Below are 19255 nucleotides of genomic sequence, written 5' to 3' on the forward strand. Positions count from 1 at the left end.
CTAGCTCAAGTTCATTGATAGCTTTAAGAAAACTGGAATCAAGTGACATCATATAAAGCAAAGAAGACAGATAAACAAAAAACAGGTCAAAGGAGTAATACTTTTTTCCCCTTAGTGGACCTATAGTGAAATATAGCCACCTGGTTTCACAGAGCTGTTCCTGGAACCTAATAAAAAAAAAAGCCCACAAACACAGGCTACTCAAAAATGAGAAACACTGGAAATTTCCAGGAGAACATGTTCATGAGTTTTCTAAAAGTCAAGCTGATGCTTTTTCCAAATTCTATTTTGATCCTCAGCTCCAGTGAATCTCTGAAGTTGTCACACTGTGTCCATACTTTTTCCACTCTTCAGCTTGTGAGTAGCTTACTGAAAACCACCTAAATTTATGCCAAGTTTGTTCTAAAATGACAGCCAGCTTTGGCAGTCAAGTAGCAGAACCAGATGCTCCAATGCAATTTCTGGAAACTGAAAATAAAAAGACAATTCAGAACCCTGATAGGGAAGGACTAGTACTAAAAAGTGCTTTATCTGTTATCCAGAGCACGCAGCACAAGCAGACTCCAGGTTTGGGGGTGCTCAGATGTAGCAGCACGGAGTTAATTTCAACACACGCTGAGTGTGCTGTTTTTTCCTAGTTCCCAGCAAAGTTTCACAAACTGCACTGAGCTCTTGGCTGCTGCAGCTAGATTGTTGGCAGTCTCTAAGTTATTTAACATAAAGCCTATCTTGGGTATACATAGATTAGACTGAAGCTTTGATTTTTTTTTTTCCCCACAAAATAAACATTAGTATATTCTATCACAACTGCGGTTTCTAGGTAAGACACAGAAATCTTCCTTCATAAAGGATTTTTTTTTTGCAGCTGCTCTGTAGCACAATTAAATGCACTGTTGCACTCACTATAACAGGCTCCTGTGTATGTTTAGCAAGATGTTTAACAAAGTACAACAAATTCTAATGTTTCTGCATTTTATTTTTTACACCTGCTTTCTGTACCTCAAGTATAGCAAAATATCCCCCACTGGACAGAACACAACTGCTATTGTGTGGCTTTTTTTTCACATGGGCTTTACTTTTTTTATTCCCACCAGGGCCAATGAAATCATTGGTACCCTTGTTTATTTTTGATACCATAAAGGTGTTCAGAAGTTTTGTGACACTAACACTATCCTTTATTCTCTGAAGACTGAGCCTAGCATGTTAGCTTCATTTTGAAGGAAAAGGTCTGGTAATATTTCAGTGTAACTACTTTCCTATATATATATATATCTACATATATTTACTATCCATGGCACAGAAATTGTCATCCTGCTTTAGCCCACTCCACCCAGGGAGATCTCCCAAAGAGAAGGCTCAGGAAGACATATTTTCCAATATCCATATTGAAGTGTGATGATACAATGAATACTTCTGAGTCATCTTTCCTATTAATGCCTCCACCACTACAGACACAATGTTTGAGTTTCCGGTACTAAGGGGATGCGGTTACCCTTAATATATTGAAGCAGGAAAGTATTACCTTTTAAAAAATTTCCATACAGTGATATTCAATCAAGTATTAAACCACGTTACTGCTGTAAAGATACCCATGTCACTGACAAAATTCTTACCCTACCCATAGGTCCAGGTTTTCACATAAGCTGCAAAAAATTAAACAGAACTTTTCATTATGCAGCATAAATTTGATGCCTCCAGAGAACGAAACAAACTCAGGATGTTGCACACAGGTTTGTCTTAGGGAGAGGTGTTAGGTTTTCTTTAACCCAGGACTGTATCACTGATCCTGTATAGCAGTGGAGTCCACACATTGCTGCACCTGCATAGCTGAAAAGATAATGAACCACAGCAAGGGAACAAGCCTCTGGGAAAAGAGGAAGATTTGACAGATGAAAGCCAGCCCACCAGGAGACTAAGCCCTGACACTGAGCTCAGGGCTTTGTATTATTTACTCCCATTTGCCTTACAAACAACTTGTTAAAAATATGCATACAAAAGATGTATCTTTTTGCAATAAATGCTATTCCTTCTCTAGACTTCAAAATACTTCAGCACCCGTGAAACGTTAAACTCCACCAATCAGTGGAAAGTCTTTTAGTAATGCTAATGAACTTTGTATCAAAACCAATAAAGGTTCCTGTCATAATCACCTGTTATAACCTTACATTTAAAGAGCTACATTCATATATTTATAATACAATTATAATAGCCTTCCAGCCTTGCTTATGATCAACATCACCTTTACAGAATGATAAGAAATATTATTTTATTACCTTGATTTTTTTTTCATCCTTCCCTCATTTTTATTCCTTTTTTTTTTTTCTTTCATTCATTTTATTAAACGTTTATAATTAAAAACTATATAGAAATGCTAAGGCGTCTGTAAAGTACCATGTTTACCATTGGCCCTGCTGGAAAAGGGTGTTGATTTCACCATGTGTTGTTTCTAACCAGTCTCCCAGCAACAGGTAGTAATTTCATTCTTTGCTGGCTGTACCTGAATAACCAGATTTTCAACAATTGATCTTCTGCTGGAGACAGAATGGAAGAATTAGGAATTCATCTTCACACTTTCCGTGCAAATGTTCCCTCTTTGGGGAATATTGCATCTATGACCTTAGTGTAGCTAGACAGAAAAGTAAGCATCCAGCAGAAGAATTTTTTGCAAAAGTACTGGGTACCAAAAATCGGATGCTGCAGCAAAATCAGCTTATATCATTGTCTCAGCAGCACTGGGGGACTCTGGGTTGGTTTCTTTTCGGGTTTGGGGGGTTTTGTTTTAGTTGTTTTTTATTTGAGGGGGGGGTCTTTTGGAGGATTTTGGGGGTTTGTTTGTTTTTTAATGAAAACTTATCAATCATGACAAAGTGCAGGATGGCAAACAATGCTGTCAGACATTAGATATCAAATAAGAATGTTTTTCCCACTTTGAGGGATCATAGCCATGGGCAAACCACACTGGGACAGGGACAAAAAGACCAAGGGACTGCAGCCATGGGAAAAACACATGAAGGCAGAGGAAAACTGGTAAGAAGAGCAGCGGAGCAACAGAGAGAAAGTATTAGATAGCATTCCCAGCCTCCTGTGCTGCCTCACCAAAGGGACTGGGAGGCAATGAGTGTAACACCCACCAAAAGGGGAGGTAAGACCATGATGTGCGGGGAGAGGTGTTGGAGTGAAATTGAGCTGGGGAGATGGGGATGTTCTTTGCTAAGGTGTTTGATTGTTTATTTTCTGTCCCTTATAACCTGAATCAGTGATGAAAAGTTTGTGTTAATTAGTAATAGTTAGCTACTTTTGCTACTGAGAGGTACTTGACTTCTGTTCACCTTCCACTCAAACAAAAAAGAACCTGAAGTACCGAATTCAGGCTAGATGTAAAGAGTTAGCTCTAAAGAGAAAGGGTTTTCCTGCCCTGGTGTGGTCAGGTTTCCAGAAGAAGTTCTAGCTGATCTTCTGCCAGACCATTCTCCTTGCTGTTAGAGGTCCCTTTAGTTATGGTTTCTATCACTCACTGTACAGGGAAAAGAAAGTCGCCTTAAAAATCTGAAAATGGATACAAACAATAAACTGCCACTATTAACATTCTGTTTTGCCAATACATACAGAACTAAAGCAGTACATGTAAATTCTAAGTGGGGAAGAATCTATCAAACTAACTTCACCAGTATTTTGGAATAAGGACAGTTCCAGACAATCCTCAAGTCACTAATACCACAGGCTTTTTTTTTGTGTGTATTTGTAATATACAATCTAAACCTCCCCTGGAGCAATTTCCTCTTGTCCTCTCCCTTGTTACTTGGGAAAAGAGACCAACACTCATGTCACTACAACCTCCTTTCAGGTAGTTGTAGACAGTGATGAGGTCTCACCTCAGCCTCCATTTCTCCAGGCTAAACAGCACCAGTTCCCTCAACCACTCCTCATCAGACTTGTGCTCAGACCCTCCACCAGCTTTGTGACCTTTCTCTGAACTGTCTCCAGTACCTCAATATCTTTCCTGCAGTGAGAAGCCCAAAACTGAACACAGGATTCAAGGTGCAGCCTCACCATATATGTGAATGTTCATCTGTTTAAAATATTAGAATGCCAAGATGCAAAGATAATAACAGATGCCAAGTTCTCCCAGAGAACTACGTGAGACAAAATACATCACCATATCTCTCAGAAATTGCATTTTCACTTGCTTTTCTGGGCTTAGATTTTTGTCATGTATTTGGGTATAGAAATCGAAGACTGTAGTCATAATATGAAAAAAAAATGAAAACAGCTGAAGCTTGAAAACACTCTAGGATTAACTGTCAATAAGAATGAAAATTTGAGTATTTTCTTTTTCTTTCATATATAATCTTGGTTTCATAAATCAACTTGCATAATTACTATCACAACAGGAGAGTCTGTAATGCAGTTGCACATTCATTGTGTGTACATTTTGCTGTCAGCCTTCAAGTACCTGTGGCTGAAACACTACACAGCTACCAAATGCCTTTTTGGACCTAGACATAAATTCCTGGGAGGCAACAAGCAGTGACATGAAAGAAAATGCCAACTTTAGAGGAACTTTTTCTGCTTTTCATGCTAAACATACCATAACCATATGCCTGTTAGGAAGACAAGTACTGCATATTCATTTCATGACTGCATTCACTGGAAGTTTCTACCCAGGGTGAGACTTACCTTATTCTGCCTCCTAAAATTTCAGGATCTGCTCAAGATGTGCTTACTATAAGAAGTATAGTTGTGTGGTGAGTACTCAGAAAATATCCCTTACTCAAAGTCACTAGGAATAATTTCAGCATAAAAGCTTGCAATTATTATGTATTAGAGTTTTATTTTCCAAATGTTCCTTATTGATTTTACTTTCATTTTAGAACCAGATCCTTCCTCTCTCATGGTGGTACTTTGAAATATATTCATAAAAGAAACAGTTTGACATATGACATGAGGATAATGAAAGCTCTCTCACATATGTGAGAATATCTGATCATACAAGTGATCATATCTGATCATTCAAGAAGGATTTTGCAAGAGGGATTTTGGCTACTTCCTTAAAAAAAAAAAAAAAATCCATTCCCTCTCTCTTTCCCTTGTCCCAACCCTTTAGAAAGTGTTTAAGGTGGCAGAACACATAGTCTAAGAATTCTTCAGTTAATCAAAAACATAAATAATAAACTATATAAAATTCGGAAGCAAAGTTAAAATAACCTGCCAGTGAAGATGAAGAAACTGTAATGGAAATGCAGAACTGTAAAAATTGGAGTGTTTTCATCTTGGAATGCAGAAATGATGATTCTATTATATTTGTCATAGACAGGAGTGGAGGGGGAGGCAAAGTACTTTGATACTACTTAAATTTAGTGCCAGATCCAAAAGCCATGAAGATAATACTACTGCAACTGAGAAGATGAAAACTTAAGTTTCACACCCCATGATACTGATGTTCAATGTTACAGCCAACTTAACTTTAAATCTATTTTTATCCACATCCACCTTATTATTTCTTTGCTAGAGTTATTCTCTTTTTCTATTAAAAAAAAAAAAAAAAAAAAAAAAAGAAGAAGTGGCTTTTCACTAGAACGTTTTAAAAAAATTATCAGTCATTAAAACAAAAGGCTTTAAAATTTGAGTTCTCAAGATAATGGTTAGGTGAACTTTTCAAAGGTCTACCTAGGTGACTTCAACTGTAGCAGTAACTCTGCCTATGGCATTTTTTCAAAGTTTACTATCAAAATCAGGAGACCAAGTTGCAAAACTAAAACTTATTAAGAAGTGAAATATACTTAATTTTTTAAGACAAACATTGGTAAAAATGGCCTGGAAGAAATTTTGCATCAGAGGATGCAAAATTAAATTTTGGGGGGTTAATAGAAATATCGAGAATAGGGTTACAATAGGCAGCAAGAGAAACCCAGGACCTCTAGCTGCAGCAGCCCCAGCTGCCAAAATCTAGTGTGAGCTGCAAAAACTTATTTTTCCAACAGAAAATACATGGTTACTGTTAAAGTAGAAGCAAAAAGTTAGATCTGCAGGTGCAGGGGGCTGGGAAGCAGTTGGTCAGGCAAAGAGCAGGCTGCAAAAGGACCTGTCCTGCGAGAAAGTTTGCATCAGGGCCATGCAGATTTTTCAGGACTGTTTTTAGAATGTGGGTTAAGACAGAGAGAAAGCCTGGATTTTCTCGTGAGCGGGGCTATCAAGTGCCTGTCCTCTTAGGTGTATGCTTCCACTGCTTCTGAGCTGGGGGAAGTGTTTCTTCACTTACTGTAGGTGGGAGGTGTCCAAGTTTATTTAAGGCAAGGTTGTTCTCAAGTTTAATTAGGTCAAACTCAGCTACATCAGCTGTTTTCTCAGGATAGCCCAGTCATCACTATCTTGGCAAACTTGACCTCTCTCTCTGGTGCCCCTTCATACCAGTATTCAGCTGTCAACAACAACAACAAAAAAGCCACTGGTCATTTGATTTCTTATTCATCCATCTACTTTGCATTTTTAGCAGTTTAACTCATTGTCTTCTATCTTGCATTTTTAGCAGTGTAACTCGTTGTCTGTGATCACTATGTTCTGTAAGTTTTGTCCTAGGAGAGAAACAGAGATGGCGTTAGGAAGTCCTATTTGTGCTTTATGGTTAAATTCTCATTTTACTTACAGTGGCATCAATCTGGTATGTTAAATGAAACAGTGAAGTTATATAGTGACTAAGGGGTAAAAGCTATTCCATGTGTCCTGATTCATAACAAATAACAAGGTGTTTCCACTAGTTCATAAATCAATTGCCCCCTGTCCCGAGAAGCATCTTAAGCTTTACCATTATCGCACTTCCTATTCATTGGCTCAGTATCATTAAGAAACAGCACAATACTCCAAGTATTGTGAACCTAAGAGCAATCGTGCCTATTATAGCATTTGTGACACTATGATTCCCATTTTGCCTTTTCCCAGGATTCACCAGCTCTGATCTGGCTGCTGCATTAGCACTTTCTTCACTGTGACCATGAGAATCAAACACAGATCATCATCTGGGATGCGAAGACTTGACCAATGTTTTTAGTTTACAATGATGCTTTGTTTTAAGGATACAGGCTTATTAGTATAAAGGTTTTTACAGATTAGTGCTTTCCCTGCCCAAAAAATACAGTGAAGGTCAGCTGTTGAAAATACTAATTCTGTATTTCAAGCAGAGATTTATAGTTCTGCATAGAAAACTGCCCTTTGCAGTAAATAACTGCAGCAATAAGAAAATAAAAACATCTATCATGAACACATGAATTCTTAGTAATCCTCTGACCAATTTAAACAATGCACTCGTAAAACTGGAAATCTTGATGTCTCTTTCTGTGTAATCTATGGTCTGTTACTCTTTTGCAAGTGAGTAAAACCACCTGTGCCTCAGTGTCTCTGTGTTAACCTACATCAAGTACATAAATACCTGGCTGCTGAGCCATTTCATTTCTTTAAGCTTGTTAAACAGATGCCCCCCGACAGAGGTAGTACAGAAAACCTTAATATTAAAATTTGTTATCAGTCATAGTGAGATGGCATAGCCAAGACACATTGAACATAAGAAAACTGTAACCTACAAAGCCTCCTAAGTAGACAAAACTGAACTGGATATCAAAGAAAAACATGGACCCGTCTGATATTTCTTCCATATTCTTCACTTTACTTGGACCATAAATATTCCTAGCACAGTTTCTTCCTCCATTTGATTTTCCAGGTCTTCAACTGGCAAAAATGTTTGATTTGGTTTTTTCTCGTTAGGAGAAGTTTTGCTTATGTTCAGTTTTTTGAGAAAGACTCAGGACTACTGACTAAGCTGCATTTTAGTGGCTGACCCAGTCTTAACACAGTAATTTATTTTCCTCTTTGTTTGAAACTTGGCCCTAGCCCTCTCTCCATCTCCCATACCCTTTCCTCACTAACAAAACATTACTCTCAGATCTGCACACAGAGCAACTCAGTACATACTCCCAGTGATGTCAATGCTGAATTAAGCAGTAGTCTGAAGCTCAGATGGGTGGAAACAGGCCTTTTTAATAAGACACCAAATGCACAGAAATGAATATTTTAACTGCAAGAGGTTTATGATAATAGAAGTATAACAACTTATCTCTCCACTCTGCTTTCCTACACCTTGAACCTTCACATCATACAAGGTTCTACTGTGTTCATCTTTAAACCTTACAGCTGTCCTCTATTCATTAACAGTAATCCTACATTTCTTTTTGCCTCAAATGATACTGCAGTATCACTCTTCAAATCTACTGACTGGATACACAAAGCATTCACTCAAGTAAAACCAGCACCTGTAATGACCCAATCTAAATAAATCTTATTACAATTTTTACTGCCTAGGGCTCTAGTAATAGTCATCTGCCACTCTTTGAACAAATATTACATAGCTAAATTTCACCAACATGAGTAGAATACACTAAGTGAAGTCAGAAGTAAATTCGGTAAATTTCAATTTTATCTGCACGATTCCTTTCAGTTTTCCAAAAAATGTTTAACTTGGAAAACATGTCAAGCAATGTAGACACCATTACAGTAACATAAAATATTATTTTCTTTTCACTCAAAATTCTAAATTTATTTGGAACTGTGCTAAAATCCTGCTTTGATTCTGTAAAAAAAAAAAAAAAAAAAAGTAAAGCAAAAATTTTTATATAGCATTAAATCGTTTTATATTTATTGACTTTTTATAATTCTTGATGTTGTTTCAATGTCAAGGCTAATTTTTATAGACCAGTAGCTGTGAAGCCTGCATTACTTTGATTCTTCGATTCTAATGCTCCCTTCTAATCAATGAGTCAAACCGAGGTTCTGAGGACAAAGTTAAGAAATCAGGTAGCAAGTATTTCAAATTAAATTGATGTGTAAAAATACAAGCTCTGCAATGATGGCAGTTACCCTAGAGGAGGATCTATATTGGAGTCTGTTACCATCCAACAACTCAAACAGCATTTCAGAGATGATGGGTCTTTTATTTTCCTAAAATAAAACTGCTGAATAGCATCCTTATCCAAATGCTGGGACCAAGTAAATAAAGAGGACACAAATATCAAATACTGTTTCTGAAAAACGTATCATCTTATTTTTACCATATTTGTAAGGTGTTTGGCACACCATTGCTTTTTGGTTGTTTGAATCTCTCTCCATCCTAAATCATTACCTACCCCAGAAACAGTCTTTACAAGCAGATTGAGCTGATAAAACATTCTTCATGGTGTTGAAATAAATATTACTAAAATCATAAGTGCTACTGTAAAGTAAACAAAAGTATGGGGTAAAAAAGTGCCTAAAGAATTTGCCATGTAGACCTTAAGGGAAAGAATCTTCACTTATTCACATGCTTGTGTTACCTCTTCCAATATTCAGATCTATAGATGAGCAACAAAACACACTTCTGAGAATATAAATTAATAAATGAGATATCAATTGACTACATCTTCTAGCACTAGAGAAAATGTCAAACTAACCAAGTAAATAAATGAAGAAAAAGATAAAATGGCCTAGACTCAGATCCCAAAAGCAGAATCCACTCCTGACCCCCACATTTATGCTTAAATTACAGAGAGACATATTCCAGGACATACATTATGGTATAATGTACCACAGCCTCCCATGCAGTCCTTTTCTCTGGCTAAACATTTCAACCAACATGAAAGCAACCATGTCATATGTGTTGGGTTTTCTCTGCAGAAGAAAACCCAGCAGGCAAGAAGCCTTACTGCTCTTCTACAAATCCTCCAGTGTAGATACGGGGGGTACAGACCTGCTTGCAGGCAGACCTGGCCAGAAGTACCTCTCAGGAAGCAATGCTGACACACTCTGTAATGACAAAATATCAAGGTCATCAAAGCTATTATACTTATTTATTATTATTACTCAATACTGTTATTATTCTAATACTGTTACCAACCTTTTCTCCTAGTCAGACAACTATCCTTTGTTTTGTGCTTTTTTGATTTGTAGAGACATCAGATTAATACAGCAAATATTTTTCTTTCTAGAGAGGAGTTCTCAGAGTATCTTTGCTAAAAATCCTATCCACCAAGCCTGGACATCCCAGGGCAGGCTCTCACAACCTTTGGGTCCAAAGCAGCCCATGAGAACTTCAGATCATGCACATGTGAACTATATAATAAGTCTTTACAGAAAATACATCCAGGTTCAATTGCAATTCTTATCCATACCCAGCAGTGAAGGGAGTAGACATTTGCCTGCAACAGATTGTATATATCTGCTGTGTGCTCTTCTTTCTGTGTCAGAGAATTCCACACATTTTGTCTATTCAAAGCAGTTTACATCCAAGAAAGGCACAGAAAGACCCAGGAGAACAGTTTACAGACCGAATGCAAGGTCAGCAACAAAAGCTCTGATCACAAAGCAGTGCTTTTTGGGAATAATGTTCATCCCATTTATCTTTTGTTTATCGCCATCATTTAAGCCATTCTCTTTTTTTATGAGCTCCTCCACATAGCATTGCTTATTCAACTTCTGCTGCTCTTATTGTACTGATGCATTCGCTTTTGTATGTTAAGTGCCATTGACTGTTATCATCAACAGTTTCAAATAACTCCCCTGTGAAAACTACAGTTTTATTATATACGGGCTCTAAATCTATTAGCTTATCATGAATGTTTCTAAAATAGGAGAGGTAAAAACAATATAAATGCAAGTAAAACAGCTTAGCTATGACTTAATCTTTATGATAAAACATTGATCTGAAAAGACACTAAAATTATTTTTTACTGTCTTATCTATAACTTTTGAGTTTCATTCTGAGATTCCTCCACTGTTTAGGATTCACATAAAGGTGCATACAGATGCATAAATCTATCCCATATACAAACTTTGAACATCAGAATATGCATGCTTAGCTGCACAAAACAAGTCACGTCAACCTACACACTGATAACTGTTGGCTCAATTTGATGAATAATGACTTGGTACCAGGAAGTTAGAACCTCAAGCAACAGAGTAGCTTACTCAGAGTACATTAATTTCCATGTTATAAATAAGAAACAAATATCAGATATGCTACAGAGTAGAGAGATCACTGGGGATTTTTTTCTTCCCTATATCAGACAATAAGAAGTCCTATAATTGAAAAAAAAAAGCCACAGAAAGACAGAAACCCAAAGGCTCTTGCCTTGTTTGAACATATTGGGTTTCTTCTCTAAAAGATGATACACAGTAATAATACTTGCATGGGTTTTCTTCCCAGGAATCAAAAGGGAGACAAAATGTTCATCCGAGGATCAGAATCACAACCATGCAGTGGATTATAACTCATAACTGTCTCTGATGATACAAACTCAGTCTCACCTTCAAAAGTTATTTACACTAAATCCTCATGTTCATGTCTCTTTCTATTTATTTTCTTTATAACATATGCAAACTACTATAGAGGTAATACATGCAAAGTAGCCTTTTGCACAAAATTATTCTGGGGGCATGTGAAAAAATGAATTATTTGCAGCTGAATTTTGCATTTAAAATCAATATAAGTCATTCAGTTTTTCACAGGCTTGAAATTCCTTTCAGCTATGACAGGCTTTCATCAGATTTTGAATTTCAACCCCTGATTTAGCAAAAAGATAAACAAAACTTCATTTAATAACTTTGTTTTCAGTTGCCTTCATAAATGGTACGTAAGGATTAGATTTTAAAAGACCTCTACTGCTACTCCTGACAAAGTCATTCAGCACTCAAACTTCAAAGTTTATTTTGAGTGTCTGATATTCAAATATCCTCCAAAACAGGGGAAAACTTTTGAAATATGGCATGTATGACAGGATATTAATAACACCTGAGGTATATTTTTTTCCAAACTCTATTAAATACCAGGCATTATTTTCTTCTTAAGGATACTCAGTACTGAAAATACAGAGAATGAATGCTGAGTTTCTAAATGTAATACATATTTCAGTCACTGGTCCAGTGTAATAACATACCTGTCTCATTAAATGGAACAAAAGTATTCACTAGCTTCCTTACAAACCTGTAAAGACACAAAATGAAATAAGTATTACAAATGATTCCACATAATTATCTGTTGTTTCTGCAAGGCTAGATTTGCAAGTAGAAGTAGTACCCTGAGTTTGTTTGTTTGTTTGTTGGTTGGTTAGTTTGGTTTCATTTGTTTGTGTTTTTAAGTTAGGCAGCATATTTGGAAGGGGCAAACAAGCTGTTGGGCACATGAGCTCTCTAAGTCTGAAAGAGAAGCAGCAAAGTCCAAAACCAAACACAATTTGAGCATAATTCCTCTTAGTTTCACCTGAGTTACAGTTAAACCACCACAGAGAAAAGCAAGTTGGGCACAGTGTTTAAGTGACATGTTAACACAGAGAGGTCATGCCATGGTCAGTTAACTCCTACAAGGAGTGTCCCTACATGGGACACACAGAAAAGTAGGTGAATAAGATTATATTGTGGCAAAAAATTTGGAGTCCAGCAGAATCATGAATTTCAGGTCCCAGGCTTGGTTTTGGATGGTATTCAACCTTTGAGGATCAAGAGTAAGAGACCAGAGATCTGTTTATTGAAACATTCTCCATTTGGCAACTGTTCCTGTTCTTTTCTGATTGCATGTGAGGTTTTACTCTGGTGCAGAATTGTTGTTCGGATCCATCTACTTTTTATTTTTATGAAAAACGCTATAATTCTAAGACCAGCAAATATTAGATTCAGTGACTGATTCAGAGTATCCTCAAGAAAACACCTTCCAGTGTTGTTCTAATAGCTGTAATGTTTGGCATTTCTCTTAAGGTTGCAAAAAATATTAAAAAAAAAAAATTATTATTTTTAATTCTGGAGCTGTTCTAATTATCCTTTTAAGAACGAAAACCTTTCTCAGATAATCAAAACTAGTTAAACAATTGCTACTGAAGAGACAAGAGCTGAATCTCATCACAGTGTTTTAGGTCCGCAGCTAGAGAGTTTTCTGGTATATAGCACATGTTCTTTGCTTTTTATTAACACTAATACAAGCCAGAACAATTTTCAAATCAGCAGAAAATGCCACTTTGTCTTCCATCAGGACAAACAGATTCTTTCTTTCCCCTCCCCGAGAGACAAATGAGAGGAAAGGGGAATTTGCACTCCATGGACTGCTTCACAAAAGAAAGAGCAGAATGAAATTCCAAGCCATGATTATAGAAAGGAAAGGGATAAAAGATATAGAGAAAAAAGGGCAAAAGACAGAAAGCTTTCCAAACTTAATGCTCCATTTACCAAGGGATTCATACCTCATATAGATTAAAACCTTGGTATATTGGTAGCTACCCTCGTATCAAACATCCCAGAAGTTGAGCTTGGTAAAGCTTTGTGGTGTCAGAGCAATCTCTGTAATGAACAAATCTTGCCCAAGCTGTGTGTTTAGCTCATGTACTGCATGATATTTTTAATTTCCATGTAACCATGATCTCTTTGCTCTATCCATTCTTGTACTAGCCAGTAAATTTCACAGCAAGGAAAAATATGTTTGCAATACAGATTGGAATTGCGTCATTATAATCTTCTAACATGCCAGGAGATGTGGGAAGTTTTGGGCCTCAAAGAAGTCAAAGAAACTGAACAGAAGAGTAGTAATTCTAAAGGAAAATAGCATTGGTCAACACACAACGTTTATTTGCTGTTTTTTAACTTTTCACTGTTTACCAAACAGAAGCATGGAGTTGTTTTCCAAATAAGAAAATGAATTTGTATGAAAATTAAACTGCAGCCTTTTAGCAGATGACATGTGGGTTTGATAAACCCTGGTCATAAACACAACAAAATAAATTTTTGTATATAAGCAGTCCTCACACTTCTAAGAGCCTGCAGAAAAATGTGCGTACAGAAAATGACTCAGCACATTCACTGCCAGTTTATTAAATGGTTTTACATAATTTAATAAAATCTAAATACAGTAAGAGAGTAAAGCTTTGATACCCAAACTCTTGTTTCAACTTTTTCTTTTTAATGAAGTAAGCACAAAACCCCAAAAGAGAGCAGCTTTACTCAGCTTTATTCTAACCAGATTTAGAAATTAGACCAAAAAAAAATAAGGCTCAGAATGTATCCACTTTGGAATAAAAATTATTCCTTAGAGAAGTTGAGATTGCAGCATTTCCTGTAACATAAATCGTGAAGTCTGTGTAGGAGGAGGCCTTATATCAAAATAATTATGTAAAGATTACCATAACAGAGATGTTTAGGGGTTTAGATTTTTCCTCACATCCCACATATTTTTTTTTATTCTTTTTGTTCCTTCACATTTGAGTGAGTCAAGTAATGCAGATCTCCTATCAAACAGTGCCAAACAAATTTGCTTTTCTTGAAAAGTACTATTAGCATAAGCCCATTTATACACTTGTGTTTCTCTCCCCAAGTAGCAATTCAGCTCCATGCTGTGTTGCCTTTTTAACAGGAAACCTGAATAATGTTAAGCAAACCTGGGGCAGGAACAGAAAATTTTACATCCTGCTTAACGCCCTAAGTAGTATACAGCTCTAATACTGGTTCAGATTTATGCAAAAGTAGTAAACAGCTCCACGTTTACTCTTATTTTAGGAACAGAAGCAACAGTTCTTCTGATCTCACTAGAAGGCAAAGACACTGACAACTTTGGAAAGATTCTCAGTACAAACTTTCCACAGCATGAAGGTCTGAGTTCCCGACAACATTTCCACAATATTTTCCCTATTCAGGTGCACCAGCATCCCAGCAAATATTTAGAAGTAGTTCCACAGTGTCTTTCAAAACTAAAACTGAAACTGTTCACCATGTTCACATGGCTGTTGCTGCTACAAGAATTAAGTGGCTGAGGAATGCACAGAAGCAGGGACTGTGGCAGGGACTCTTTAGCCTGGATTTAGTACTATTGAAACAGTTCAACTCACTTTAATTGCATTAGAATTACCAGCATCCGTTGTAGCTAATGAACTTAGGTACTTCCTTTCCTGAGCTTTTCAAGGCATCACATAGGTCTGCTCAGTTGCTAAACTATTCAAGGTCATAGATTAACTACACAGTGGTTTTTGCAGAATTTTTACAGTATTTTAAAAATTTTTCCTGTACACCATCAGTGATTAACAGGATTTATCATACAAGTCTTGATCCAGAAAAGCACTTAAGCACATGCATAACTTCATTTTCTTGAACTGATTAGTCTGACAAGACCAGGCACATGCTTGAAGTTAAAATCATGTTCCAGTGCTTTGCTAAGTGAGAATGTTTACCACCATGCAAGGAGAAACACAACATAGCAAAACATAGACTTGCTTTGAGTAGAAAAAAATAATGTTCTCATATTTGCTCCATTAATCCACTTACAATCTTAAAATTTTCCCTGAAAATTTTCTTCAGGACCGATGTTATTGACAAGTGTACTGGGAAAAATCAAGTCACAGATTTCTTCAGGCAGCTCTTCATACTCATTTCTTTAAGTCCACAGGATCCAGTAGATTCACTTAAATGTAACGTCCTCTTTATTATTCTAAAATACACTAACCTCATTCTAAAATACACTAACCTCTCCTTTTCAGCAGCAATTTTGTTCCACATCTAATAAAGAGGAAAACTTGATTAACCAGAAGGTTCTAAAAGAATTGAGACTTATCAGTCACCTCAACTCATAGTAAATTGGTATTGCAATGAAAATGCTTTGAAAACTTTACCATATCAGAGGCTGATGGAAAGCAACACTTAGAAAACTAGATTTTGACAGCAGAATTGAAGTACAGGTAGTTTACAAAGCATCTAACTGTTACACTCTATTTCTCTGCTTTTTGCATTACTAAACCCAAACTCTTCCTGTGGAAAAAACTACTAATACAGAATGCTTTTATGCAAGAGACATTATGTAAACATAAAAAAAATCTTTTCAGTAAAGACTGGTATTTATTAGTAAGGTCTATTTATGAAGTTCTAGAGATTAGAGAGATACTCTGTGCCTGCAATTCAAACACCTCTCAAACAAAAAAAGAGCACAAAATTGATATTACATGCTAGAGCAGAACATTGGAAAAAATCCATAAAGAAATGGAAAAATAATAATGACTTCTCAATGAAGTGCTTGACAGCCTGTCAAAATTTGACAAGCACCAAATACCACAAAATTTCACAGATCACTAGTGACCAAATTGGTACATTGAATCTCTACCTAAACAGAAAATTTTGAAATATCTGCAAACAACCTGACACACCTGGTAATATTTTCACCCATCTCCCAATTTCTTCATCCCAGCCATACATTCCAGATCCTGGCTAATAAAGGAAATATTATTTAATAAAATTATTACAGTGAAAAAAAAAAATGCAGTTCTAAACTGGACAGTGTCAATTCAATAAAACAAATACTATCTGTAACAGTGGTGTGCTTTCTAGGCATAGCCAACTAAGATCTCAAGCCACTATCAATGGAGTAATAAATAGCATTAATAAGTGGTGGTGCAAGCTGTGTTCTGTATAACTATACCAGTGTGTCAGAGACCTTTTCTGTAAATATTCATCTCTTGCAAGGAATAGATCACTCAGTTCTCTGCATTGTTCCTACTATGGCTGCTGTACTGACCATAGTAACAAAACCAGAAACACCAAATGAGACCAACAGGTGATTTCACACAATTCACTGTCAATTTTGACTGAAGAAAGCTGTCCAAAATATCCGTATTTCCATCCTTATTCCACTAATAGGATACTTCCATAGAAGATATTTGACAATAATTTGTATAGCCATCTGATGCAAATAGATTCAGATGGAGAGGAACTTGCCATGGTATAAAGCTGGAAGAAACTAGTATATTAATAATCTGAAAAGTGAAGCTGTTCATACCCTTTTGCAGATATATTCATGGTGAACTGCTTCAGAGAAAAAACAAGAAGACAGAAGACAGAGCAGATGTTAGAGACAGAGCTCCAGCAGTTTCATCCAATCACTACTGGCTCAGGGAAAGAGAAGCCAACAGCAGCCAGCACAGCCTCTGCTTCTGCCCATGCACCGGTCCCTTGCACTGCCCGCAGCATGAGGATAGAGAACTAAGACAGGAAGAGGGAGACCAAGTGCAGTAGCCAAGTTTCCACAGAAATAAAATCTATCCAGTTTCACTCCTCACAGCCAGCTGCACACTCTAGAAAATTCACCAAACTGCCAGCTGACTGGGATGTCTTTTTTTTTTTTTTAAGAATTATGTTTTAAGACCATTATCGTTGTTTTCTCTATTCTTTTGCCTGTCAAACTTCATCATTTTGTGAAACAGTATGCACTCAGAGAAATTACAAGGAATTTACTTCGTTTGCTTTTGGGGTTTCTGTCTAAAGTACACAAAATCGTCATGTAAAAGAAAAAAAAAAAAAGTTATCACTTTGTCTCTCTACCATACAGCTTTTAAAGTGATTACAGAGACAGAAAAATCTATGGAAAAAAATGTAGAAAATTGCAGAGTTTGAAGTAAAAATAGAAAATACTCAGCTGTATACTTTTAAGTCATTGTACCTTAAAAGCGTCATTCTAATTACCTGGTTTTGGGGAATTGTGCCGGTGCTAGCTGAAAAAGCACTCTTATCTAGCTATCAGCTACAAAATAGAAAAACAAATTGCAAGAATTATAGAGCTTTTGGAGTTTCAAATGATTGAGGCCTAGTAAAAGAAACATATGCTACTTAGATTACATAGCAGTCTCTACTCCATGTACTCAAATAAGAATATACTATAATACAAGACTCCAAGCAACATATTGAAAAATTAAATACAGTGTCCCTGTATTCTGCTTTCTTTGTGGGGTTGTGCTGCCATAAGACAACTTTTACCTTCTAGAATTATGTATATTGATTTCAGTTTGCAAACTAAAGTCCCACAATAGCTAAGAAGGTAAGGCTGTTAGTATAAAAGCAGCAAGAACGCCACTGTACAGAAAATTAAACAAAGTTTTAAGTAAATGGTTTTCAGTCAAAAGTTATTAACGTTAATGTAAGAGAGTGCATGTCCAAGCCAACAATCTAGAAAATTTTGCCTCATTTCTTAGCTAGGTCAGGCCAAGGTTGTCTGTGACGACATTTGCGCCACACAAAGAGCATTCACAAACCCAGAGGAGAACCACACAAGCTGGTATATTTCAACTCTGGTTCACATCTTGAAAGCATCATATCATCAGCCTCTGCAGTAGCAGCCATGACATTTGAGATAAGTGCTACTACACCAGTGTGGATACAAGTCAGCCCAAATGAGCCTGGATATTTCAGTCCCCAAGTCTCACAGCATGGCTTGGATCAATCAGAAAGGTTACCTTGAAATCCTGAGCACTGCTACCAAACTGCCATCATACCAAGGTGATTATGGAGTATTTTAAGTCCCTTAATCAATTTCCATATGTCATTACCATCATCCTTTTAAATACCCAGTATGTTAGAGTTCAAATATTTTTTCCTCCTATATTCCATATGCCCTAGCCAGTAAGCACTAAAGTGCTATGAGGATCTCTCCAACTTTATTTTCCCGTGCCTTTGCAGTTAACTATGTTGCAGCAAGGAAGAACAAGCTGACATTAATATGGCACTTGTGTGCACAGGCACCTTGCAAGAAGAGCCAGAGGTTACAATTGCATTTGCAAAGAGCAAGTTCTATTTTAGTTACCTCTCTACTGGGCGATCTCTGAAGCCACACCTAAGCTCCCAGGCAGAGGTGACACAAGCGGGACAGCAGGCACTGGTAAGTTCAGCCTTGGTAGAAGATCACTGGGCCTGCTGAGCTTGCCCGTATTTCAAGGCTTCCAGCAGGCGCAGCCTCTCGCTCTTTCTCACAACAGAGCAGGAATCTCAGATATAGTGATAAGGTGTTCTAGAGTTTCTCACAGGCCTATATTATCTAACACAGAGGTTCTACTTGTGAAGCCCACAAGGTCAGTAAAACAATTAGTGTGATGTATGTGCTTTTCCTACACACAGCTGCAAGTCACTTGAGTGCATTTACATTTAACTAACCTCCTCGCCATTCTTTCACTATATTTCCATACAGCACTGAAGCCTGGTATTGAATTTGCTGCCTTGTGGGAGTGTCCTGTTTCTCAACTCTGCTTGCATCAGCTAGGGATGCCCTCATTTCCTCTTCTATTTGGCTGCCTAAAGCATTCCTTCATGCAGCAGGCAGAGCTTTTTAAAAAATCCCATTTTTACATCCATTTTGTATAACAGTCAACTGACTGAAGCTATATCCTAAAAATTCTCTACTTTCTTAAGCGTGAAGATGCATTAGATCTGAAATGCTATTATTAGTTGC

Source organism: Nesoenas mayeri, assembly GCF_963082525.1.
Source record: "Nesoenas mayeri genome assembly, chromosome: 2".
NCBI classification, from domain to species: domain Eukaryota; kingdom Metazoa; phylum Chordata; class Aves; order Columbiformes; family Columbidae; genus Nesoenas; species Nesoenas mayeri.